Source organism: Gymnodraco acuticeps, unplaced genomic scaffold, assembly GCF_902827175.1.
Source record: "Gymnodraco acuticeps unplaced genomic scaffold, fGymAcu1.1, whole genome shotgun sequence".
Classification (NCBI taxonomy): Eukaryota; Metazoa; Chordata; class Actinopteri; order Perciformes; family Bathydraconidae; genus Gymnodraco; species Gymnodraco acuticeps.
In genome coordinates, this window is record NW_022992206.1 from 3,865,749 (window position 1) to 3,893,433 (window position 27,685).

The window sequence follows — 27,685 nt, forward strand, 5'->3', positions numbered from 1 at the left end:
CAAATTGCCTCCGCTTCGGATACAAGTGAATTTGCTCTCTGTGCATAGAAGCAAATGGTTTCTCTCCTTTTAGGTTTATAATTCACTTGTTCACACTGGAAATGACTGGGCACTGTGAAGTGCATTATCAGTGTGTTTGCTACCGAATGGATTTTTATATGTTTGCAGTTGAAAATCATTCATTTAAAGGGAGGTGCATGATGGAGAATAGTGCTTGGTGGTGGTGATGCATGTCGATGCATGGTAGCTCCCATGAACTTTGCTCCATTTGTGGATTAACTCTTTTTCACCCCCCCTCATCAGTTGAGCATGTATGGCCTGACAGAGACACAGGAATCAAAATAAGATAAGGAATATCATGGATTGAATTAAGTGTTCCAGGTTACCCACACAAACCTGGCAGACTCGTCCCCACAAAGGGCGGAGTGGGCATTCCAGGAAGAGAGCTGGGATAGGAGCTAAGCTAACCCAGCTAGGACCTAACGTTATTGTAAAAGAAGATGGCCCAGGCTAACCCAGCAACGGGGCTGTAGTTTCCACATATTTAAAATCTGACTATTACACTTGACGGGTGCACTTCAGGACAGATCAAAGGAGGCAGACTCTGTGTTTACTTCACTGATGCTTGGTTCTCAAATTCCAAAGTAAATTTATTTATTTGTTTGCTCATGTTTATCGTCCTAATGCAAATTCAACATTATGCACTGAAGGAATTCACTACTGGTTTTGTTCTTTTTAGTTTTTTACTTGCGCAGCATTACGGGATTAAAATAAATGATTCTATCATTGTATATGATATGCGATCACTGTGTAACTCTCCAGCTTCATGTTTTGATGTGCAGTATGGGTATTAAGGTAGCCATAATCAGCCATTTGTTTGTGATCATCACTGTGTACATAATCAACAATTACGTAATGGATGGGATAAATGAACTCTTAAGTGCAGTAGGCTATGTGGTTTCCATTTGTAGTAGTTGTATTGAAAGAGAAGGAGTTTGTCTTTTGCCCAAAGACTTTCTGTTTCAGCTGCCCCTCTATCTACTAGCAAAGTGATTTTGCTGGCAGGACGTATTTTCTCTGTCAGACACTGTCCGCTGTATGATTGACAGGCTCATTACCCAATCTCCATTACGATATTGCCTAATCAATCTATTCATTGTATTCGCCTCGAGGCAGGAAAGGCAATCTTTTGCATGAAAATGACCAGGCCAGTGAAATAAGGATTCCAAGGAGAGACGAGGAGAGTGGATGAGTGTAAGGGTTCAATTTGCGGCGGAGTAAAGTAGTGGCGTTTACTGGTGAACTGATCAATATTAATGTCAAGATGAGCTCTATGTAACTTTCCATTGCCGACTAATCCAAACTGGACCTACAGTCCATGGCCAAGATAGGCATTATGGTGATATTAGAAAAAAGATGGACTATACAGTATAGAGATAGTATATGGATGAGCAGTTAAGAGCTCCACTAAAAAAAGAAAAAATTACTGAAGACCTTTTATCTCTCAATCCAAGTGCCTGGGCAGCAAACAGCACTCATATTTAAATAAAGGATCAAAAAGGAGAAGTTCAACAAGAAAGTGACAGCCGCCCACGGGTGCTGCAATGCCCTGCACTCCTCTGTGAGGTAAATCACATCTTTTGAAGTCAGCTCAATCACCCCCCACTGAGGTTGCTGCACGGCTATCAACTGACTATTCGCCGAGAGTGTTCCCAGCATCGTGATCACTATCATTAGGACTGCATTGGAATTATTGTCATCATAAAAGGAATAATGTCCATCAGAAGTCCATCAGAATCACGGCATGTGGCCAGAAGTGGACCGGTAGGAGAGTGTCCGTGATAGTGGGGGGTAGGGTTAAATTCAGCCGAGTTAGCTTAACTTTTTGGACTTCTTCACAAGTAAAACTACCTCATATCCCTGGTGTGCAAAATATGATGCAAACGGTACATTGCTCCGTAGATTGCAGAAATGGCAATGTTGTTTTTCGTAATGTTTTTAAATGACTGCAGCTGTATAGAAATGATAATTGCTTGAAATGTGCACAGAAAATACAAGAACACCGCTCCCTTCACTGGCTTCCGGTAACTGCTAGAATCCACTTCAAGACACTGGTACTTGCTTACCATGCTGCGAATGGATCTGGCCCTTCCTACATCCAGGACATGGTTAAACCGTACACCCCAGCGCGTGCACTACGCTCTGCATCAGCCAAACGACTCGCTGCGCCCTCGCTGCGAGGGGGACCCAAGTTCCCATCGGCGAAAACACGTGGGTTTGCTGTCCTGGCTCCAAGATGGTGGAATGAGCTCCCCATTGACATCAGGACGGCAGATAGCTTGCACATCTTCCGGCGCAAACTGCAAACTCATCTCTTTCGACTCCACTTCGAGCGTTAGAACTATTAACGAAGCACTTTTATACTAATAAAGGACTGGCTTACCTAAAGCCAGTTGAGTAGCACTTGAAATGTTTGGCTCTATGAAACCTGATGTACTTATATGATTCTGTTTTCTTCAAGGTTGTGTCTTCCTGGTCGAATGTACTTATTGTAAGTCGCTTTGGATAAAAGCGTCAGCTAAATGCAATGTAATGTAATGTAATGTAAAGAGAAGTTGTATTATACTGAAGTACAGTAAGAGGCTGCTGAAAAAGTTGTAAGATAAAAGAAGATAAAGAATGCATGACACGCTACTTTATGACTAATATGATTCATGAATGGAGAATATAGAGGAAAACTGTTTAAATGACACAGTAGTATATTCGTCTATTTAATAATGAGCTCGCACAAAGAAACAAATCAAGTGCAATTTGCACAATAATACCCTGAAATTAGCATGTAACTAAATTAAAATATAAAAATATTGTAAATCAATGCAAATAAAAAAAGGTGAAATTAACACTTGGCAATGAATTAGTTCTCCATTTAAAACCTTTTTATAAACGGAGTTTACATAGCATTTGGGATATGACAATGAATTTAGGATTTTCACTACTACTGATAGCTTTGATTACCCAAATAGCTACTGTATTTCTCTACAGGATCCCCTCTAAATCCTAGAAGGAAAAAAAATACTACTGTTTAAATTAAGAACAGAATACATACATAAATATGATTCCTGTTATCTGGTCAATTCAACTGAATTAGCAAACCCAAATTTGAGAGGCCAAAGTGTTATCTGTTATATTCTAACTAGTCATAAGAGCCAGGGAATACCATGTTCATTATAGAATGTTCTTATACTGTACTTATAATCAGTACCAATTAATAACTGTTAGGAAGTCTGTTTCATCTTGATGGCTCTTGATGAATAATAATTACAGCTCTATTGACCCTGCTGTTAAAACTAAGTAATGAGAAGTACTCTAAGGTACATCCCCCTCTTGATGAAGGTCAGGTGAAGAAATCCCCTTCTGGCTTCTGAAAGCCTCCGGCTGACTTTTAATATAGAGCTTCTGATTTTGAGGGGGGGTGGAAATAATCCCAGGCAATTTACTGTATACCTTTAAGCAGTTAGAGTGAATTACAGCTCTTTTTTTGTGACATATGCATAATGCGCACCAAGTGATGGCGAAAGTGGTGCCGATAGGGCCAGCTGAGTAATAGTACATTTCACAGTTTTTCAAGACTTCCAGCTGTGTCCTTTCTAAGAGCAACATTCACAGTTGAGCACACTACACAACCATTACACTTAATGCTTAATGTAGTCAGCAACATATTACTAATCATCTAAGGTCAGCATTTTAGCTTTTCAATTGTTAGGACATGTAGAAATACCTTTGCGGCTGAATGACCTTTAAGACATGAATAATACATTTAAAAAACGATGACAACTTGTGCAATCGTCTAAGATTAAATAATTAGACAGAAAATGGCTTATTTGTTGTTATTTCTGATCCTATATGTGTTGGAAAATGTCATAAATAAATGCCAACTAAAATTGTGAGGTCAACAGAAAGAAACTGAAGTGACAAAGAAATTGTGAGACAGACAGAGCTCTTAGGGCTGCAAAGACTAAGATGTTTATGAGACTTGAATTGAGAAGAGTGTACTGGAAAAGTATAGCCTGCCCTACGCCGTACTCCAACGTCAAAGAGAGGACAATTATAGCGTGCACCCGTGTCAGCTTTCAAACTCCACTTCCTTTCATTTTTCTTAATTACTGGGCAAATATCCTCTCCTCTTCTGCTTCATTAGCTACTTTGTTGAGCGTTGAGTGATGTAAAAGAGATGATGGACGGACAGAGCAGTCAAGCGAGAGGGGGGAAATCACCAAGAGCCCTTGTCTTTTGTCTGAGATTAGGTCCTTTTAAAAAGGCCTTCTGAGCGCCGCCTGCCTCTATAACTCAACTAACAACTCTGACAACCAAATGACTTTAGATTATTGTTTTTGATGGGTGACCCACTCCTGTCTGGCAAGTAAAAAGGATGCTCAGGCGTTATGAATTTTAGAGGGTTATCTCTCCACACCAGGCACCTCTCCTGGTGTGGAAAAACTGTATTGGTACTTAGCTATTGTTTTAGAGAGAAGGTATAGCTATGAGACAAATGCAATACCCCAAACCAAACACACACATATACACACAATGAGCATTGTTAATTTATATTCAAAATGTCTACGGTGTCCCATAGGGGAACAGAAGATATGGTCGGCAATCAACCGGACTCGTATCAAAACAAATACATCAGTGAGTCCATTGTTTTAGTTCATCAGTGCTATTTGTCTCAGAATACAAAGCTTTATCTTTTCAGAAAACCCACAGGGATTCTGACTATTTTCTCCAATTTAGAAAAATTGTGTTAACTCGGCCGTCCCTGGAATCTGTTCACTTACGTCTGCCTCTTTTTTCTCCCTCTCTTCCTTATGGTCTTTAAGGCTTTCTTTGTCTGTTACTCCTTGCTCTTTCCTCCCTCTGTTCTTCCTCTCTCTCCAATGCCTTCCCAAACTGTGCAGCGAAATTGTTATTCCCAAGTCATTATCTTATTTGTGCGTCTCCACTCAGCTGTAAATTCTCTAGGTATTCCTCTCTATTCTCTATTAACTCTTCTGCAGTCAAGCTTCAGCTGCCAATCACAAAACATTGCTTAGGGAGAAAAGAGGAATAGAGACAAGGACAAGGAGAGAGGAAGAAAAAAGGGTACAGACAGACAGACAGACAGACAGACACACAGACACACAGACAGACAGACAGACAGACACACAGACACACACACATACAGACAGACACACAGACGCACAGATACAGACAGACAGACACACAGACAGACATACACACAGACAGACAGACATACAGACACACACAGACAGACACACAGACAGACACACAGACAGACAGACAGACAGACACACAGACACACACACATACAGACAGACACACAGATGCACAGATACAGACAGACATACACACAGACAGACAGACAGACATACACACAGACAGACAGACAGACACACACAGACAGACACAAACACACACACACACAGACACAGACAGACGGACAGACAGAAGAATCTTTGAGGGCTAATAGGGGCTATGCGGCAAAGCGAGAGTCCAAATGAAGGGTCAGGGACTGAAGTTTGCTGGCTGCTTTATAAATGACTGGAAAGGGAGATGACTTCATTTCTTCTCTTTTCCATATTTCTGTGAAAAAGATAAGCCATAGCACGCTAGAAATGCATAGAATATTCTCTACTAATTTCTGCATGGGTAAACATTTGATTGAGACACTTAGACGGTGTGCACGTGCGTGTGGAGGTATTGTATATACTATATTGTATATTGTTTATTTAGTAATCAAGCTCCTGTTTAGGAATACTCTGTGTTGCAACTTGCATGTTACATATGAGTACACAGCAATTTAAGACAACATACTGATCTATAGTGTAGGTTAACTGTAAAGGCATTTAAAACACAATCACATACAAATATAGAAAACGCATTTAAACAGTTAACTGATCAAATGCGCTTTCTGTTAAGCTTGAGTGCCTCATGTTTCAACGTGCCATTCAATATTACTCATACAGTAGTAGGCCTACTTCGACCTGCATACTCGTATAACATCCGTCCACAGTGTTTTACCACTATGTTCACACTCATAAACAAACATGTCCTCTGAATAAATCCTAGTTAAACCAAAAAAGAATTTTAAACCCTTACCCAAAATTGTTTTGAATTCCATTTATTTTGGTAAAATAGTTATGACTGAATGAAAATAAAGATATTTAGTAACACATTTAGCTATTTCTTTATTTTGAAGATGTTTTACCTTACCAAAACATTTCTGCAGGCTCCACACAAATGTTCCAGAAGCCAAACTCAGAGAATCTGTGCCCTCACTGCCAAAAGGATTACTACATTTAAGCAACCGATTAGCACCGTTGAGAGTAGAGGATTTGAGAACTAATGACCTACATAGAAGCAGCTCTATATGTATATGGTACTCTTTTCGGAAATCATCACTTTCCTATTTAAGAATTCACTTGCCTTATGATAAACTGATACCAGAGACACCCACATCCCACTAACTGTGGAATCATATGTTATTTTGTATGTTTTTGCAATACCAATGCGTTCTTGTTAGGAACATAATCTTTGTTTCCAAGTCGTGCTGTGTTTTCCACTGCATTCAAATCCTGCAGAAAAAAACGTATATGCTGACTCCAATTTGTGGTTTGTCAAGTAAAAAACTAAAATACCTCCTATAGCATGGTCAAACTAAATGTGTTACTATGATAACTTCATAAACACGATGAATCCAAACTCTGGCTTAATGAATGTCGTGTCAGGGAGGGTGACACTCTTACTTGCTCGTTTTGCACCTTATCTTTGGTAACAGCTAATTGAGAATAATGCTGCTTCAGTCTTACAAAAGAGAGGCGACATCACGACTTGTTTCCAATCATCGTGAAGCAGCTTTCAGCTTTTGTGCAATGATATGAGACCATGAATTATTACTTTTAAATCAAGGCTGAAATGGGATTTTCTGTTCATCCCTGTTTTCAAAAACAGATGCGATGATATTTCATAATATTTCTGTTCTATCGACCGTTTGTTGTTGTTGTTGCTTTTGTCTGATGCCTTATTTAAAGTGCATTGAATTGGCGTGTGATTGTGTTATACAAATTAAATTGCCTTGCCTTGAGTATTCTCTTATACATTTACAAAGCCACATTTACATTTTCTTGGTGGCCCTGACAGATTTTCTTTGCTTCCACTGAATATGCAATTAAAGATATTGCTTTTTGCTAAATATGAAGTTTGGCTGCATGCAGTGTTTGAGGTTTGTTTTACTGCCCACTCTTCTGTTCTTTACACCAGTATTGCTTTCAAATGATACGCTTGTTGGATGCATGATTGTTTTTACTGAACAAAAAAACACTTCATAATAATAATAATAATTCCCTGGGTAAATGCAGTCAAAGTTTGCTTTCTGTATTTAATTATCAGAGGCATTGGAGCCCAGAAAGTTGGGACAAGCTAACCTATGTAAGCCTTAAGGTGTGTGGCATATACGGCCCCTACTTGAGACCCCCTCAGCCCCAGTAACAAACCACACTAGCAGACATACATGAAGCACATATTTGTTGCCAAATACCAGACCCTCACAGTGGCTGACACGGACATTTTGGCTGAAGTTTAAGTGTTCTTTCAGTTTTGCGAAATAACACACTGATTATTCAAATACAAGCTGATTTGGTATAATACACTGAACAAAAATATAAACGTAACACTTTTGTTTTTGCTCCCATGTTTCATGAGATGAACTCAAAGATCTAAAACATTTTCTATATACACAAAATAACCATTTCTCTCAAATATTGTTCACAAATCTGAAAAAATCTGTGATAATGAGCACTTCTCCTTTGCCGAGATAATCCATCCCATGGTGGTGGTGGGGTTATGGTATGGGCAGGCGTATGTTATGGACGACGAACACAGGCCACTCGATTCACAACATTACCCTAACCCTACCCCTCACACCAGATACTGACTGGTTTTCGGACCCCCCCCCAGACCCCCCCAATAAAGCAAAAATGCACGTTTCAGAGTGGCCTTTTATTGTGGCCAGCCTAAGGCACACCTGTGCAATAATCATGCTGTCTAATCAGCATCTTGATATGCCACACCTGTGAGGTGGGATGGATTATCTCGGCAAAGGAGAAGTGCTCACTATCACAGATTGTTTCAGATTTGTGAACAATATTTGAGAGAAATGGTTATTTTGTGTATATAGAAAATGTTTTAGATCTTTGAGTTCATCTCATGAAAAATGGGAGCAAAAACAAAAGTGTTGCATTTATATTTTTGTTCAGTGTAGAATAAAACATTGAGAATATGGGTTTGTGCATTTTGACCACACACACAAACAGACAAATGCATTGTTTATCACATCTCTCCCCTCCTGCAGTCTGATGTGACACAGTGAGTGTAGTCCGAACTGCTCTCCCTGAGTGAGGAGGTAGTACTTGTTGTTTGTTCTCCTCTTCTATCTCAGATTGGACTGGTGTCTGTGCTCTGCATGGGAATCAGCCGGGGTGCCTGCTCGGCCATGTCTGCTTGGATTAATCCTTAACAGGTCAAGGTCAGACACATTACAACAATGCCAGCCCGGTAATAAGCATGTCTGAAGATTTCGCAAGCTCTAATTTAATTCCTAGAGCGTTGTGTGAAGCGGTTGAGGGACAAAAAAAGGAAGAGGGAGAGGGTGAGAGGAGGAGAGAGAAAGGGAAAGACAAGAGGTGAAACAACTCAGTAGCTGAATAACGGCAGGATGCCGCAGGACTTCGCCACTGCACCGCTAACAGTTTACCTCTCTAACCCCCTACACACATCTGAATGTGGCAATCAGCTTCATTGGAGAATTAACAAGAGCATTAGAGTGGAGGACACAAGCAATCAGTGTCCTCTAAGTTTGCCGTGCCACCATGCCAAAATAACGCATTAGGGCTCGTCTGATCCTACTTCAGAGAAAACACATTTCACACGCGGCAAATATACAAACAGTGGGAGCGAAGCTTCAAGAAGACATATTTTTAAACAGAGCATGATGTTGATTCAAGACAAGGAGACAAGACCATGCATTTGCTGTAAGTCTTATGGGACATCTGCGCTGCCTTGTTTCTTGTTGTTCCTATGGTAATGGCCTTATAGATCCTGGTAGGCCAGGGTTGTTAGCAGAGATTGCTACTGGAAATTGAAAATCTCTTGTCAGGTTTTAGGAGTTTTAATGGGAAGGCAAAAGGCAGGGGAGGGAGAGTCGAGCTGCATTGATATGTGAAGGCAGATTGGTTTTGTTAAAGTGATATTAGTCCTGTATTCTCACTCTAATGTGAAATTATCTATTTTAGGATAAGAAACACATCGAGCCTTCACCCAAAATTGTATAGCCCATATCCTCTCAATTACTCAGAATCAAAATTCATATCTAAGCTGTCATTCCATATATAATGAGCAAATAAAGACTATATTCCGAACAAATTGCTAAATAATTAATGGAGACAACTGCAGTAAAAAATAAAATGAATGATCGGTTCCAAACACTGTTTGATGCAAACTGTAAGGCCCCAAAGGTGTTCAGTTGAAATGTTAGTCTAGTGTGTGGGTTGATGTCCTTCTACAAAGGTTTGTGAATAGTATCTGACCTTGCATAGCCTTATCCACATTGTAATGAGTGACACAAAGGAGACTAAAGGAAGCGCATAGATGTAGCTAAATCACTCACACACATCTAGTACACATACATTCATATCACGCTAATGATGTAAAGCTTACATAATTCCAGGAATCAATTAATGACGATTATTAGAAAAAGTAATTGATGGATGGTTAGGTAAAATCCATTACACACAATTAGTGTGACTAATAAGTGTGTTTACTTCATGCTTCAAGGGAATATTCCACATACTGTATAGCCTAGTTACTTCTGATAATATGAGATTAAAAAAATGAACAGTTTATAGGGTTTTGCTTAATTTATCGTGCATTTTATATATGATGTTTTATTTAAAAGTACAAAACATAATAACAACTAACAATGTGGCAGAAATGTAGTGAGGTCTGAAGCCACTCTGATATCATTTAACTCAAAAGGTCGTAATATGTAAAGGACAACATTGTCAATCTATGCCGAAATGAATTGTATTTCCTGATCTGCTGTATGTTTAATGGTTGTATAAAGTTTAGTCAAATAAAACTCACCAAGGACTGAAGTCATTCCCTAAACTGTTTGAGCAGGATAACAGTGGCATTCTTGCTAATGCCCCATTCCAACTAAATGTATTTTATTTGATCAAAACATAATTGCATCCATTATTTTGTGGAGAAAACAATATTTGTTTTCACACTTACAGTAACAGCCTGTTAGAGAAACGTAAATCAGGTCACTTTATTCTAATAATCAGGGCTCTTGTTTTTCCAATGAGGACAGTCTCTACTGACCAGGCAAACAATTAGCACGTCTGTTCAATGTGTGTCAAAGTACAGCTAATTGAAAATAAAAGGGGAAAACAACAACAGCAGGGGAACAAAATAACAGACGGACAAACAATCAATAGATCCATAGGGGTAATAATGTGTCTGAACACAGTAGCCAGCAGACCGTTTCATTTTAAAGCCACACATGCACCAGAGTACCACACATTCATCATACAGCATTGGGAGGTTATGGTCCCTGGGAGAGAAGAGCACATTACAGGGGCACTTATTACATTCTACACAAACAGATTGCGTTAAACTCACACAGACACACACACACAAGCCTGAACATACACACAAGCATGTATGTTCCCCTGCGTGCCCATGCATACACAGAGTTGTAAGGTTTGTTCCTAACACAGGAAAAACAATGGATGCAGCTGCTAGCCATATAATGACACCCTGTTGTGTTACTATGACAGTAATGGCCCTCCAAGCAGCAGTCGGATATTATGGCTAGTCACATAACAACATTGGCAGAAGGATTGTGTACAACCCGAGCATAACTCTAGGTGAACATTTCGAAGACTGTTTGCATTTTTAAAGAGATATGTCTAAACTAGGGCTAATAAATGGATGTATATTTTCATAATGGTAAACACACATTGGATAGGCAGAGTCCAGTTGCTTCCTCATCTGATCAGTGTTCACAAGCCTCTTTATCAAGCAGTGCACTCTCACTCCCTGGAATTACAATGAAATAAACAAACCCTCAACATAACAGCAGTATGACTTCAGCTGTTTACCACCTCTTAGAATCACTAAAAACACGGGGGAAATATTGTCATCAAGATCACGATATCACTTTTTCTTTTTAAATGTATCCCACTTTCTTTTCATGAGATGAAAGAGAGGTAACGCAAGCAAATATAACGGTTCACTTTCACATGGGCCTTAAAATGAATTGATGGATAAAACAAAGTTGAATAAAATGTTTTTAAATGTGTAAAAGCATTATTCGTTTTTCTTCAAATCTGTATTTGTCAGTATCATTCAAAGCAAATGCTTGATGTTTAGTTTCATATTTTCTAAACTTAGTGTAGACAAAAGCAAAGCATAGCTGCAGTCTAAATCCCCAGCACAAGAGGGTTCAACAGCTTACAACTACAAGCTACTATTCCCTTTTCTCTAGACAGGCAAAGATAGCTAAGCGTTTTTGAATTCTAAAAAGGGATGTGTTTTTTTTGTTGCATGCACAGAAACTGATCCCTTTACATAAATCCATTTTGAGAGCGCATTCAACACGTACACCTTGTGAAAAGTGCCGGCAGCTTGAGTAATAGCTTGGCACATCTTCCCTATGACACAGAACAGGCGTTATAAAAGCTACTTGATAGGTATGGTAATTGCTGCCAGCCCAAAGACTTGAAGACACCAGCCTTGATTCTTTAGCAAGTGTTGAGATAAATAAGCCTCTTTTAATGAGAATCTAACTCATGCTGAGCGCAAACACTCATGCTCCTGCAACACAACTCATCCCCTGTGAGGATTACACCTTGTGTAGTTCTGCGGTTAAACACTGCCATTCATCTCCAGAGGTGTCTGTGATCTGAGTGAGGGAGGTTGTGTAGTACACCATGAGAAATGATGACTTAAGCCTTAACTAAATGCCCTACACAGATGACCCAAATGTATGAGTGTAATGAATCATGTTTTGTTAATGTATCTTGTAAATGTGATCTTCAAGTCATATCGTAATCTTATTCACATTTATTTTTCACAAGCAGTTGTTTTGTCTTCATTTCATCCATCTCCTTGGCTTTATTTCTCAACAATGGAAAGTGCACATAATAACCATTAGATTTTGATTGAACAGTTAGAATAATTGATTAAAACTACTGCAGAGAACCTGACCATCAGTTGCAGAGGCTTCACAGAGACAATACAACAGACAGTCAGCAGAGATGGAGAGTTGTGCTTGCACATATTAAAACGCACAGGGCATGAGCCATAAGACAGTTGGCTGCCTGATGATGACTGACAACTACACATTCAAGATATACATTAGATCAGTGGTTCCCAACCTGGGGGGCGCCAAAGATCGCAGGGGGGGCGCCAGGCCTCCGATGATTTGAGGCCAAATATCATATTTAGACTTTTTTTTTTTTTTTTTTACATATAATTGTAAGGCAATACATGATTGTCACTAAAAGCCTTGTCTCTACATTACAATAAAATATAAAAAATAATTGACTAATTAATTTTAATACAAATTCAAGTTAGTATTAAAGGCATAAAAAGACAGAAATGTATAATTCTTTCTTTAATAGAAATGTTTCTTCTGCCCGTAAAGTGTCCAAACCAGGCTTGTCTGGATAAACGCATTTTTAAAACATAGTCATTGTCCATGCCGGTTTCAGTTGGATTATTTGTCACAGTTGCTCCGATCAGATCGGTCTCCTCCATTTTGTAGATTATTTACGACTTTTGAATCCACATAAACACATCGGCAAAATCCGGCTTACTTTGAGCATGTGTTTTAAACAGTTTAATCCCTTTGTGAATTGTTTCCACTTGTGCCGTCCTTTCATTTCTTCATACAGCGGGAATCCAAATTAATTAATCCTGAGTTCAATAACCATCAAAATCACTCCAATAGTGCTCCTTAATTACGCTTTCATTCTCCTTTAACAAAATACTTCACATTCATCCAGTTTGTGACACTAGTTGTAGCATTTTGAGACTTTTAAACTTTAATTACCGCTGTTGCGCCCCCCCCCCCGCAACTTCCAACAGGAGTCATTTGGGGGGGCTCTTGGGAAAAAAGGTTGGGAACCACTGCATTAGATTTCTTTAACCACAGAAACACACACGCACTCACTAGGGCTGCTCGATTATGGCAAAAATCATAATCTCGAATTATTTGGGTCAATAATTTATATCACGATTATTAACGATTATACATTTACTTTGAAAACATCCATTTATTGAACAAGAATTTAACAGTATGTTTTTAACAGTTGATTACCCTGAATTTTAAGTATAATTCAACTGAAAAACCAATACAAAAATAAAATTATAAATAAAAGAAATTATAATTAAAAGAAAAATAATCGTTTTATTTCGATTACGTTGTTGTCGTAATCGTTGCAAGTCAAAATCGTAATTGCGATTAAAATACGATTAATTGAGCAGCCCTAACACACACACACACACACACACACACACACACACACACACACACAGCACAATGAGTCACACACACACAGCACAATGTGTCAATATGCTTCCAGATTCTCTTTTGCCTTTTAGACACTTTCTCAGTGCTGCGATTTACAACGGTTATAAAATCAAAGATGTCGCGACAGACTTGGCTGAAGAGTTGACAAAAGAGCATACAGCGATGAGGGATATGAGGAGATTTTTTCCCAATTTGGAATCAAAGGGGAGTGGAATAACACAATAAGCAGCACTCACTGAAAGATAAAGAAAGGGAGAACAGACAGAGACAGAAGAGGAAAAAAGGAGAGGAAGGAAGATCCAGAGGCATTGGTTGAGTGATCGTTTGTGTCTCATCCTTTACCCCAATGGCACAGGACTCCTTCAAATTCTCCTCATTCTTGACCATGTATTAGCTTAGCAAGCAGGGGCCTTGTTTCACTCCCTCAATTAAATGCCCACCCACACATAATTAACGACTGTTTTGTCCACAGATCAATAAAGGGCCTGTTCATTAAAAGTCCCTTTGCTTCTCAAAGAGCCCCCTGCTTCACTATTGCATCTGAGTAGGTGGAAGTGCCTGGCAGAATGTCCATGCCTGTTTCATGTCTGTGGGTTTGCTTTTTTTGTGTCAGCTGGTGCAAGAAGAAAGTCAAAGAGGGGCTAAAAGTGTGCAGAGTGTGAGGGAACCTTTTGAAACGCGAAAAAAAGGCTTATGGGAACTTATTAGTTTGAAAGTATCACAGAAGCTTGGCACATAATTGCTATGCAGTGATAGAGAGGGAACCACACAAACTGGAACCAGCTAAGAATAATGGCAGCTTGAATGTATTATGTTAGCTCTTGTTATAGGATCAAGATCAACAGTCTGAAACTATCCCATTCCTTTTTTTGTATATGTATGATTGGAGAAGAATATAGCCCTGGTTTGAAAGGCAACCTCTTCATATTACATTACAGTCTCACTTGTAAGAAGCTTTTATCCAAAGCAACTTAGATACAATAGTGTGGGCAACTCCCACAGAAACAAAGGAGAAGTGTCTTGGACACAACGAAATGCCTCTCATATCTCTATACATTAAGCATACATAGACAGCAGAGTGATCATGTTCAATCATCGTCTATATCAACTACACAGGCTTCAACCACCAACAGTGTGTTCAGATGCAAAAACAAAAGCCCTGTCTGTTATTTCTTAAGAGATCAAAGATCAATAAAACACAACAGGAGCTGGATTTAACATGGAGCATGCCTGACTGCCAGCCACCTGCCATAGCTAAGACATTAAATGATTAGACCCGCAGCTGCTTTAATTTCAATCACACACACACACACACACACACACACACACACACACACACACACACACACACACACACTCAAAGAAGTGTGCACTATGATGCTGCCTTTCACCTCTCCCATCTGCCATGGAATCAAAGCATCTCTGGAGATGGATAACAGGGTTTTGAACAAAAGGCAGTCTCATACTGGGTCGTGTTTTCATTGTGTTTATATGGATTTGTCATGTGAAACAGTATATTTGTATTACAGTATGAATTCAACTTATTTTGCACCATTGTAGCTAAAAAAAGGTTTCGCCATTAATTTCTACAGTGCTAACCGTGTTACTACAGTTCGGCTTTGTGGCTATTTCTTTGTAACCTCATTTCTGAGTGATTTCATCTTCACTATGACGTGTTTCCCAGGATTTTTTTTTCCTTTATATTGACAGCAAATGGAATGGCTGGCTGGCCTTCATAAAAGACATATGCCGCGAGCGAAATGCTTTTAGAGCCAGATCAAATAGAGAGGGCTTTCTAGCAACCTGGAGGCAGCTTATCGTAATTGTTCTTAATAAGAGTGAATTGTTTTGCTCTCTGCTTTTAGAGCATCTCAAGTTTGAACCTTTCAGTGCCTTTGGTTTCTTTTCCGCGAAGGCCCTGCACACCTCAAGTTTAGCAAAAACTTAGCAGAATAATTAATTTAGTTTTTTCCCATTGTCCAATCAGAGAGGCAGGACTTCCTTGGTAGCATATGATGAATATGTTGTATGACTTTAGTTACCATGATCTGAAAACAGCAGGCATGGAGGTAAACTAGTGCCATACTGAATCTTACTTTTCATTAATTTAAACATTACTCTTACCTATTAAGTAGCCTATACAGTGAATGGTTTTATGTTAAGCTAACAGTAGCACTGATTATGTGGTTGCCTAGTAACAATAAAAAAGACGCAGCAGACTTGAAAACTCTGTCTGATCAAGGCTGCCTATAGGGCCGATCTGCTTTTCCCTCTATGTGAACTTTATATGTTCTGTTTATTGATCTCACTTCACATTACATTGTGTAAAGCATTGCAGAAAACACTCATAGACAATACATTTCTGTCTCCACAATCCTATTATATCCAAAATGATTTTTTTGAGGTATTGATGTGAACAGGATGCATCCACTAGTTTATTCTTCTTTTAACTAAGTGCAGTGGTTGATGGATGAAAAGGAAAATATAAAAATGCAGTTGCAATAGGAAATATTTTCAACATCTGAATTGGTATCCAAACCCAGAAAGGACTTGTTTTTTGGCCAATGGCCTGACTTCCCACGAACTATGAATACAATCTGTTGCTTAGTCTTTGAGATTTTATACAGACAAAGACACAGAGCGGGTAACATAACCTCCCTTCTTGGCAGATGTAATGAAAAAGACTTTGAATTAAACTGGAAACCGCTTTTTACAAGACACTCTGTTCTCTCAATTTTTCCTTCATCTGTTTGTACTGTATGTGAGGACCCAATTTTTCAGAGCCAATTTAGAGTCGTTCCACCCTTGGTCAGTCTTGCTGTAGATGGATTCCCTTGTGTAACATCTGGCGGTCTCTAGGCAGTGTGCATCCCTCTATTCACTCCCTTGCTCATAAGCTGGTGTAAAATTGCCCCTTTGAATCTTCTCCACAGCGGATTCCTCATTTAGTGAGGCAGCTGTTCCTTGCACACAGACACAGAATTTTTCTTTATTTTGTGTAATATGCTAAACACAGCCACATAAGTTCCCTCTGTCTGTGTCTTTTGACTGATGAACGTGGCAGAACGGTTCTGAATCCCCCAGCTCCCAACGGTATGATGTGTGCCAGTCTCCGGGATTATGAGACATATGGAGTCATGTGAGCAAATGAACTCAGAAAGTCTAGCACACTCTTGTACACACAATTACAGATACAGCACACATCCTGTGTATGTATTAATACACTGAAGGCAAAAAACCAATATAGATGGACACGCTCACACGCAGACGTAGTGTAAATATTCACAGAGGTTTTTATAGCATGCACATTACAAATGTTACTACACTAAACTGTGGGAATTTGAGATTTGGAAAAGCCTCTAAAAACCCTCCGACTCAGACATGCAGACTTAACAGTCATATTTTGATTTGAAGAAGTTAATCCAAATCTTTGCTTGTTAAACCTCTGGGGCTGGAGCAAAAATACATTTATAGAGCATTTCCATCTCCGATCAAACGGTTCCTAAGGGCTACATTTGAATATAAACGTTTTACTCAATGGTAACAGTAGGATTAATTAAAAAAGAAAGGTGGAATGAAAATAAGACACTATCGAAGTTTTCCAAAGGCGTAGTCAATGTAAAAACAGAACCCTGCAACTGCATTGTCACATCCATTTCTGGACTTGTCAAGTCAGGGCAAAACAGAACAAAGTTTCGCCCTTGTTTGTTGATGAATTATTGATCATTTTGGAGTTGTCGATTAAAAATAAAAGACTGTTTGATAACCAAGATGGCCCAAAGTACAGCAGCATCCCTAGCCACATGCTGTGATCTACTGCTGCCTGTCATCTGTCCTGTGAACCAAATCTCAAAGGTCACTAATGTTGGTGTTGTTATTTTCAAAACAAGATCGCTACATGTGTGTGTGTGTGTCTCTGTGTGTGTTTGTGTGTATGTGAAGGGCTGTGTGTTGTGCAATGTACCAATTACTCTGTGTATGTGCAGTAAGTCTGGTTTTTATCACTGCTGAAGGATTTTAAGCTTGTAATACCATATCCTGGCGTGGTATCAGTGACATACTTTTCACTAGTCTACCTCTTTGAACTGCACATGCTCAGTGGGGAGAACATCCAACATCCTCTTTTTGGATTTCTCACCATATACAGCTTTGATGTCTACAGTAGCAGTCGTTCTTATGATGACAAATGCTGTTGCTTAACCTTGTATAAACAAATATATACTTATATATGTTAAATATCACTTCACTGGTGGACATTAACATAATGTTTAGAGCATTTTGGAAGGATTCGCATGCATAATAGCATGGTTAAAGATACAAATGTATATATTTTAGTTGAATAGTTTGACATTTTAGAAAATATCCTTTTTGACGCTGCATGAGTGTAAGTTAAGCATAATGAAAGCAGCCGGGGAACATTTTAAATCCCTCTAAATCTCACTATTTAACTTGATGTATCTGATTTGTGTAATCCGTACAAACATAATCTATAGACAACAGCAAAGGGAATAAACAAATCTGCCACAAAAAAAAGTAGAACTGCCCCTTGAAAAGAAAACATAAAACTCCTGACTTTACTTTTTGAACTGTGTTTGTATAGTACTACTTTCTCAATATATAGTGAATTTAGTGACACCTACTTGTATTAGGGATGATTTAATCACCTCAAGTGCTTATGTGTTCCAGTAGCCTTGAGCCCTGTCGAGCTGTCCTTGTGCCTGACACTGAACCCCTACTTCACCTGTGTACTCATCACTCTACATGGCAGCATCAGAGGAAATGTTTAATGTGCATGTCAGGTGTAAGTATTAAATGCTTCAGGTTGTGGTAAATGAAGACTGTGATGTTAAATGTTACCAGGAATAACATAAAGAGGCCTGAATTGAACTTCAAACGTCTATATCCTAAAGTTAAATACAAAAGTACTCATTAGGAAGTACATATACAACGAAGAGATCTGCTTGTAAATCAAGTTTCAGAACATTACAATTTCAAATGTTGCCAATATAGTCACCAAATTATGGGCACACCAATAAATACCAACAGAAAGCATTTCCATATGGTAGTGTAACATATTTCATAATCTTAATTAAATGCACACAACAGTTATGAAGTTATGAAGGCTGGGATTAATTCCCACAGGACATCTACAAGCTATTTACCTACAGGGCATCTATGGGCTCTTGAACAATGCGTACACACTGCATACACACACACACACACTGCGTACACACACACACACACACACACACACACACACACACACACACACACACACACACACACACACACACACACACACAACGACAGCAGTAGCAAGACATCACCCCCGGATGTATCAGATTATAGCATGCAGTACATTCAATTACATCTGATGGCAGATGGTACAAACAAAATCAAACACACATAATCTCGAAGATTGAATCCTTCAGTTAGATATTAACCCTGATATCCAAAGACCTGACACAGGACTAGAGATATTAAGACAAGGAGCAGCCTGTGTGGGCTCTGCGATGACTGACTCAGCAGTTTTGGGATGTGGGGTAATCCAGAGCATTGGGAATACACATAATGTATGTAGTGAAAAGCAAATGAGGACAGAATATTGAGTGAATGGATTAGAAACACGTCTCTCACCCTCTAACTAGAAAAATAATTGTATGAGGTACACTTTCATTGTTTTGGGGAAATTGGTACAGTGTGGAAGGAGCCATAGCTGTACCATACATTATAAGCACTTCCAAGGTACTGTATTTAGGGAATATTTCTAAATATTACTTAAAAATAACTTTATTTTGATGCTGCAAGGATATTCTACAACACTAAGATTACCGACTTGCTATTCAGATCACCATCACCGTGTTTGTGGAGAATAACCTTGCTGTCACTGCGGTTGATAGCGGATATTGCTCTATCAAAACACACTGCTCCTGAAATCTTATATAAAGATTTGCATGATCCCCATATTGTCAGTGTAGCCTACACTAACGCAGTTGAATTTGGTATTCATTATGGTAATGAAGTGTAATTAATGCAGCTGTTGTGTTGTGCATACAAATATGTTGGGAATTCATTTGCAATAATGGATCACATTAATGTATTTATTCTGCAATCTATTCTGTCATGATTATGTGCTTCTACCTCTTCTGTGTTTCACAGAGATTGTTTTCTTTTTTTCTTATCTAAATCAGATCTGTAATTGAATGCCCAGTCAACCAATAACTTTATCTAATTCTCAAAGCAAAGTTGTTCTTTTATGTTATAAGTTTCTGTTTTAAACCTTTACTGAACAGATTGACATACAATTATACAGTTCGTCTTGCTTTGTTTGTGTTCAACATTAAAGTGTAGAATTATGTTATCTAGGCAAACAAATACATGAAAGTAGATAATAGCAATCCAGGTTAAACACTAGGGGTAAGTTTACTAATGGCTGTCTCGTAACATTTTCACGATTAAAATAGAAAAGCAAAGCAGATCCTATAACCCTGTAGCTCACAGCATATGCAAATAAGTGACTCACCCTTGCTTAGTCAGGTGACGTTGCTTCCAGTCTGTGTAAATGATTGCTTCCAGGTCCTTCAGGTTGTCTTTGCCAAGCCATTCAACATTAGTCTCTATCCATCGTCATGGCCTCACTCCGTCTTCTGAAAAAATAAAACAAACATGGAGTTAACTTCTCTGTTTTGCCCAGTTTAAATAAATACTTTCCCCAGTTAGACTATGAGGAGTGTGCGGAGTTGTAACAAGGAGGGACACAGAGAGGGGGAGGCAATTTGCTAATGGAACATAGAGAAAAATGGTGTGGACATATATCAGTAAAGGATGAAAGAAGAGGCAAAGGAAATTACCTCAGTCTGTCTAGAGAGAGCGAGAGTGAGCTATGGGGCAGGAGGTAAAGTGGTTTGAAAAACCTCATCATTAACTGTCATCTTCATCTCAGGTGCAAGGCTAGAGAGCGAGAGGGTTGGGAGAGGGAAAGAGAGAGGGAGGGAGGAGAGGAGGTACTGCATTTGCCCAGGAGATCATTCAATAGCCTGCAATCTTCATTTAATTACCTGCTGCACTTCTCCAATCTACCTCCTCCCCTCCACTAAGGTCCATGGAGACCGCACTGGAGCTATTTAACTATGTTAATTAAAGTCTGATCACACAAACTTTGTCCTGGTGATGGCATAACGAAAAAGATATCTCCTGAAACTCAGTTGCCCTGTAACTGTGCATCAAGATAACAAGTCACACACTCTGTCCCCAATATGAAGCTCCAGGATTTAGGCCACTTTGTTCAGAGAAACACAATTTACAATTTAATTTGACAGGCTACAATGAAGGTGATGTTAACTGGGTTGATACATGTATTTGGCCAAGACCGCTTAAGGCATGCACATTCAGTCTGTGCAGTTTATGTTGCAGATGTCGCACTTTAAGGGAATTGTGCCAATGAGAACAAATTGTGCAAAATAATTATTAACATGATATTTTCAGATATTACATATACGTTGTTCCCAATGTGTTTTGACTTGCAAAAAAACACCTTTAAGAGAGCTTTGTCATTTCTCTGCCACATCTGAAATGTGTAAATGATTTATCAATAGAGCATTCTTCGCTATAGTAACTCACCAACGCCTCTTGAAGAATAAGTACAAGAACAAGGACATGCCGTGGCTAGCTGCTTAGTAGGGAGTTCGCTTGGGCCTTTGTTGTATTCTATATTCACAAATGACCTTCCTTACGTATTAAATAAGTCCAGTGTAATAATGTATGCTGATGATTCCACAATGTACAGTACAGCATAAACATGCAGTGAGTTAAACTATCTACTTAAAATAGAGATTAAAGCCATAGCAGACTGGGTCAACAATAACACATTGGTACTCAACATTGCAAAAACAAAAGCAATGGTGTTCGGATCCAGACATATGTTAAGCAGCAATCCTCAATTAAGCCTGACACTGGCTGGTCAGCCAGTGGAACAAGTAAACGAGACTAAGTTGCTTGGCATTGTTCTTGATTCTGGTTTACGGTGGACAAAGCAAATTGACAGTATCGTAACTAAAATGGGAAGGAGCATAGCTGTGGCGAGAAAATGTACAAAGTATGTAACACCAACCACTTTGAAACAAGTCATTCAGTCTCTGGTTTTGTCACATCTTGAGTACTGTCCAGTCATATGGTCATCAGCAGCAAAAACACATTTACAGAAATTACAAATAGCTCAAAACAAGGCTGCCAGACTAGCCCCAGGACACATCTTCTGAAATCTTCTGTGTCTTATAGAGCTATAAAGGAATGGAACTCATTGCCAAACTACCTTACTGAAATAGAGTCCAGAGCCTCTTTCAAGAAGAGATTGAAGGGCCATCTACTAATGACCATGTACCCTTGTGAGCTGTGAACCCTAATTTAATTTGATCGCATGTTGTTGATGATATTGGTGATGTTTTTAATGTTGTTAATGATGTCAGGACTTATGTCCTAAATGTTGCTCTATTATTGTTGTATTATTGTTGTATTGTTTTAAGTGTCGGACCCCAGGAAGAGTAGCTTTTGTCGAGAGCAAAAGCTAATGGGGATCCTTAATAAACATAAACATAAAGCATGCTTGCTCTATATCAGTAAATAGCTCGGCAGCACCATACAGATACTTTGACATGATGTTATGGCTGCTGTCTTCCGGGTCGTCTTTATTGTGTTAATCTATGTTGTATGTAAATGAGCAGTGCGATTGCCCTGACGTCATTGGCTGCCATCTCCTGGTCCGCCCCCGGAGGATTGTGATGACATGCTGGGCCCGACGAACTCCAATCGCAGCGCACAGACGGCGCGCACCTGCTGGAGATGATTTCAAAGCCTGGGGACAATCATTACTCTGGAGCAGTGTTTCTCAAACTTGTTCATACCAAGGACCACTTAACCAATAAAAAAACACTCGCGGACCACCTAACTCCACAAATATCCCAAAACACATAGTTTTTTACAAATCGCCTGAAAATGTGTGATGAAGGTATTTATCTGTGCTATATCATGCAATCAAAAGTTAAACTTAAGCTCGCTCCATTGCGGAGATATTCCCGCGAGAGTGCGGAAAACTTAAATAAATAAATACATTTCAAATGTGAAATTTTACCAATTTACTCACGGACCACTAGGGGGCGCTCACGGACCACCAGTGGTCCGCGGACCACACTTTGAGAAGCACTGCTCTGGAGGCTCTGTGATGTGGGACAGACGCCTCTCGCTACTTGGTCCTTAGAACTGTGGTTAAACTTGTGTGCCCATCTCCGTGTGATATTGTGGGCGAGTAGTGTCTAGAGTAGTTTAGTTAGTGTTTAGAGTAGCTTGGATGTTGTGACTGTTGCCTTTTAGTTTAGCTGTGTTTTTGTATAGATTATTTGTGTTAGTTGTACCACTTTTAAAGTGAGGTTTTGTTTAGTTTCTTATTGAGTGTGATAGTGTTATTTCCTTGTATGCAAATAGACTCCTTTTGTTTGGTTCCTGTGCTCTTTTGGTCTTTTTGTTGTTCCAGGCTGCATGTCTGCCATTTTGTTTACCTCTGCTATTTAAAATAAACCATTTATAATTATACCAATTCCAACTGGTGTGTGTTGCATGTCCTCATCCCTAGTGGGGACGTAACACATGACTTCAACACTGTAACTTTATCAAATTCCCTTAATAATGTTATTTAATTTGATTAACTTTTCAAACTACATTTTTTCGCCATACATTTGACATTTAAACAGCAATCTAATTGCAAAAGGCTGACAGAAATAATGTGCACATGTGGAATTTACTAAAGAAATGCCAACTTGGTTAATTATATTCCTTTTTGATTGAGGCTGTATCAGATTTACTGATTCTACAATACTAGTTTTTTTCATTTGACTTTGTGAGGTTGTTTAGTTAGATTATATTATGTTATAAGAAGTACCTTAATTTATTGATAAGGACAAGCTGCAGAGACTCAGTGCACATAAGACACAGCAGTGACCCAGAACCACAGCTGTTTACACAATCATTAAAGACTACTGTCAGCAATATCACACGCCTGGTTAACCGTGTCTTTCTAATAGCCTGTCATGTTATCTGAGAATACAGGTGATTTTGATCAAGTGGATAAGTGGCCCTGGTCGATAAGGACCAACTTACAGTCTAACAGGCAACATTTAACATCTGTTTGGAAGTCAATATACTAACTAAGATAACATGCAAAATCAATAAAATAAACCTTTTGTAATTCTAATATATCAACAGTCTATCTATCTATCTCTAAAGAAAATATATTCCCTTGCCCTCTTTGCTCTGTATTGATGATGAAAACACTTGTGTGACCCAAAAAACTGTTTGATGCACTCGATGTTTGAACTTGTAAGAGGGGCTTGCGTAGGACATGATTTTCTAATATTTAATCATGATGAAAAGTTCAAATGTTTGTAAGGGGAAAAAAAAGAAGCTTCTGGAGATTTGTGCTGAACGGTTGCACTTGTAGGGTCTCGTGGAGGAAGCTCTGAGTTTATCTTATCCAACATGGTGCAGATTCCTCACGGGGCGTGCAATGCAGTCTTAGTTTTTATTAGTCTTTCATTGCTTTTACTTGTTGGTGTGATGCTGATGTGCTTTCATCATCTCAAAGCATTTTAAGGTATCATTTACCTGTCTCCACAGTGGCAATTTGTGTTTTGTTGTTTTTGTTCTTGACTTCAAACAAATAACAAAGCAGTCCCTACGTCAATGTGATATCTTCAATAGTCTTTATAGGGATGACATTTGACTCTTATTAAATCACTTTTTTTCTAATCACTGTTTTTTAAGGATGACTAATACTGTAGGTTTACATATTAAAGGTCCCCTATTATACTGTTTTCCATCAATATATTATAGCTCTCAGATATATACAAAACATGTCTCTGAAGTGTTAGGCTCCAAATACCAAACAGATCACCCATCATCATCCCATAATCCCCTCTGTTTCAGCCCTGTTTCAGAAGTGCTGATTCTCTGTCTGTTACTTTAGATGAAAATAAGGAGCCACTCCCCACGCCCCTCTGGTTCAAAAGAACACAATGGTGCTCAAGGAGGAGATTCAGGTGATAAGGTGTGGGGGGGGGTTACCTTGGTTGGTGATTGGCTAATGGTTACACAAGCCAAAAAACGTTATGACATTACAAAAAGGCCAAAATCTGATCATCTCATTTTCAGACCGGTTTTTATATAAATGAATCAGGACAAAAAGTGAGAGAATCTTTCTTCCTGAAACTTTCAGAATGTCTTTACACAGAGAGGACACATGTTTATGTATACAATACATGATAAAGTGGATTTTGCATAATATAGAGTTCTGTTTGGAAGCTTAGGGTTATAGTCAAGCTGGTTAGTAGGCCTATAATTCACACGGTTTATTAATACTGATTATCATACAATCTGTTTTGTAATTATTTGAATAATAACATTTTATAATAACTTTATACCCCCATTTTGTTATAATAACTCTCTAAAGTTTGTATTCATTTTTTATTTGACATGTTTAAAATGTTTCTTTGCTCCTAAAACAACTCATACTGATACTCATTGTGGGATGAAGGGTCTAATGTAGAAGCTAAATAAACACACACGCAGAGCAAGGGTTCATTGTTTTTATGCTATGTTCTTGATTGTAATAGTCATACATTTTTAATTTTCCTTAAAATCTCTTTACCAAATGACACTTTGGCACTAATGTCCATGTTGCTATTATGCAAGTAAATCATACTGAATTGAATCAACAAGCATGTTTTCCCCTGATCAGAAGTGAGTGAACACAATGCTTGCATATAATTACACTCACAAAAACCCACATTAATATTCAGATGAGCCTCGCTAAACAGCCAGAATGAATTCCCCTCGGGACTACTGTAGTCATCATCTCAACTATGCCAAATTATTGTCAGTAAGAAAAAAAAAATGAGTAAAAATACATTAACCAAGAGTTAAGAGGGACTGTAGTGAAATGAATATGCAGAGTTATAAAAAAGTAAGCGATGGATATCCGTCTAGTCTGAGAAAGAGTTTTGTCGAAGTCTTGTCTAAAATAAAATGTAGAATACAAAAAATTGCTCCAATCTGGATTCCCAGGGGATTGTGTAATAAAAACAAAGTTTAAACAGCAGAGAAAACACGTTAGCCAGCCAGCGCAAATTATTTTTGAAGAAATGGTATTGAACGCTTTACTCATCCTTAAAGAAAATGCCCTTGAGTTTTTTTAATAGGGCATTTCTATTTACACCTTATCATTGTATCAGCATTTTGACATGACTTCACATCATTACAAATATAGAAAACGAAATAAACCCAGCCTTATTCAGAATGTGATTATTTATTATCAGTTAAAGCTTGCAAGGGCCAGACACAAATAAACTGATCTTTCACATGATACATCTTCATCCCCCCCTCAGTTATTTTCCTTTTGTTGAATTCATCATGTACAGCCCCCCTGAGAACATGGGACATGGTCCTCTATAAGGCAGCCAGTACAAATCATGTACAACTCCCCCACCTCCTGCTGCATACTGTGGCTCTGAGGGAGTTTTACACCAACTCCCAGGAGGAAGGAGTCTATTTATACAGGATCCTAAAACAGGGTAGTCATAACCCGACACCCACACAGTCAGGCACCCACACCTGCAGCTTAAGGTGACAATGCTGACACACAGCCACATGATTGTCCAATCTAATCTTTTAATCGCTCCGGTAACTTCATGTCTCTGGGTGACTTGGGGCAGGCTAGCAGTGGGAATGGGATAACGTCTGCAGAGATATGATATGATCCTTGAACACAATAAAAAACACACACACACACAAACTCACATGCAGACGTGTACACACTGTCCCACTCCCCCCAGAGTACTATGGTGAAGCCTCATGTATCTGTGGGTATTAACAGATCAGCACAGAGCAGCAGCCACCCTGCTTTAAAGTCTTTTTTCCTGAGGTTGTGCTTCAGAAGCCTTCTGCAGAGGAGGATAAACGCGTAGCAATCCCCCAGGCCCAGCGCTCCTCAGCTCCACTCAGCTCTCTCGTTGCTGCCCCCTCCTTATCCTCCATTCCTCGCTTATCCCCACTTTCCTTCCATCCCTCATTATTTCTATCCCTCTTCTTTTCCTCAGCATCTCATGCTTTCTGTCCTACTATCTGTCCCCTCCTTCCCTCTGGCCCTTCATATAAATCTCCTTTCTGTGCCTCCTTATCCCACTCCCCACCCATTTTGTGTCCATCCTTTTCTCCATCTGTATCTTCATCTTGCTGTTTTCCTCCAGATTTAAGTAATGAACAAGCCCTGCGGCCCATCTTTGTCAGTTAGAGAGTAAGGAGCCGATGGTTTCGCGTTGAAACCTTAGTTCTATGAACACAGGCTTAGGTCCATAATGGGACTCTTAAGGCTTGGCCGCTCGTTTAAGTGTCTTTATGTTTAAAAAGCCATGCTCACACTGACACACATTACAGAGAGTTTAGAGTTTCATTTACTTTTTCTCAGTTTGAAGAAGAAGAAGCAGTTCTCTATTTCACATGAGGAAATAGGGAAGTGCAGCCTTTCTTGTCTGACGAGTTAGTATAAATACAACATGCAAGGCTGATCCATATGATCTTGCTGAAGATGTCCATCATGTATACATTCTCTGGAGAGTTTTAACACTCAAACAGTGCTCGATGGAAGTCCATGCATATACTCATCATGTTATTTTGGTAAAATCCCAGAAGTATACAAGTGAACTTATCAGTACAAACCACCCATCAGAACAGCTCATAGTAATACATGTGGTCTGAAGATAAAAACTAGAAAAGTCAAGTTAAAATGTAAAATACATACAATTAAAACGCATATTAACATTAATGAGAAAATATTATTTGGTTCTACTAAGGTCCTGTAAGGTGATTTACGGAGAGGGTTTCTTGCTTCTGAGGAACCTTTCTGATATGGCAGTAAACCTGTTTTCAATTGAGCCATTACTCGTCGTCGAGGATGAGTGAATTGATAGGAAATTGTAAACCATAACA

The 27,685-nt window shown here is 39.0% G+C and overlaps 1 protein-coding gene across 1 annotated transcript in view; it reads right to left on the reverse strand.

The window, feature by feature from the left end:
• Positions 1-20,301, reverse strand: part of LOC117539505 (cadherin-22-like) — a gene marked incomplete at its 5' end in the record, with an annotated part of 139,903 nt that extends 119,602 nt beyond the window's left edge. Inside the window, 1 exon segment of the mRNA XM_034205704.1 lies at positions 20,178-20,301.
• Positions 20,302-27,685: the final 7,384 nt, after the last annotated feature.